This window comes from Herpailurus yagouaroundi, unplaced genomic scaffold (assembly GCF_014898765.1).
Source record: "Herpailurus yagouaroundi ecotype Mexico unplaced genomic scaffold, PumYag 80238, whole genome shotgun sequence".
Lineage (NCBI taxonomy): Eukaryota > Metazoa > Chordata > Mammalia > Carnivora > Felidae > Herpailurus > Herpailurus yagouaroundi.
Window position 1 is genome coordinate 76 of NW_024421157.1, and position 1,062 is coordinate 1,137.

Here is a 1,062-nt window from a genome sequence, read left to right on the forward strand (position 1 = left end):
TTTTCCCATTATATAGGGATGAAACAAGATCTTTTTGATCTAACAAAATTTTACTATAAAATTTATTACACTTTTACTGTGAATGGATTAACAATGCAATATTTGATTGACAACAGCAAATCAGGAGTAGCTGATTAATAGTGGGGGAAAACCAGGAGAAATTTGTTATATGAATGCAAAAATCTTTGTACATCAGAGATGTCTATTTACCATTGTGAAGAATGAATGGGACTTCACAGAGGTATTTGGGTGGGGATGGTAAATAGTAGCATTAAGTTGTTCTTTCAACAGGCTCTTGCCTTATGCAGGGGCCATGCCAATCTCCGTATCATTCCAATTTTAGTATATGTGCTGCTGAAGCAAGTGCTAGCCTCTTCTTTCTTTCAGGTAAGATACACCAGAAACCATTGACTGAAGAATTATTTTAGATTTCTGATACATTCAAATTCTAAGTATTGATTGATAGGTGTGCTTTGGAACTTCAGACTCCTTTCTTCCTATTTCAATATTCCCTACTCCATGTAACACCTCCAAATTAACAATATTTGATGACATTCAGTATTACTTTTTAGAACTAAAGTATTTCTGTTCTTTAAATTAGCTTTAATGGCACAAAAACAGACACATAGACCAATGGAATAGAATAGAAACCCCAGAACTAGACCCACAAACGTATGGCCAACTCATCTTTGACAAAGCAGGAAAGAACATCCAATGGAAAAAAGACAGTCTCTTTAACAAATGGTGCTGGGAGAACTGGACAGCAACATGCAGAAGGTTGAAACTAGACCACTTTCTCACACCAGTCACAAAAATAAACTCAAAATGGATCAAGGACCTGAATGTGAGACAGGAAACCATCAAAACCTTAGAGGAGAAAGCAGGAAAAGACCTCTCTGACCTCAGCCGTAGCAATCTCTTACTCGACACATCCCCAAAGGCAAGGGAATTAAAAGCAAAAGTGAATTACTGGGACCTTATGAAGATAAAAAGCTTCTGCACAGCAAAGGAAACAACCAACAAAACTAAAAGGCAACCAACGGAATGGGAAAAGATATTTGC

At 36.8% G+C, this 1,062-nt stretch overlaps 1 non-coding gene across 1 annotated transcript; it reads right to left on the reverse strand.

Moving 5' to 3' along the window:
- Positions 1-261: 261 nt before the first annotated feature.
- On the reverse strand, positions 262-363 carry LOC121026333 (U6 spliceosomal RNA). The gene has a single exon (XR_005788331.1). It is a non-coding gene; the product is annotated as a U6 spliceosomal RNA (small nuclear RNA).
- Between the last annotated feature and the right edge of the window lie 699 nt (positions 364-1,062).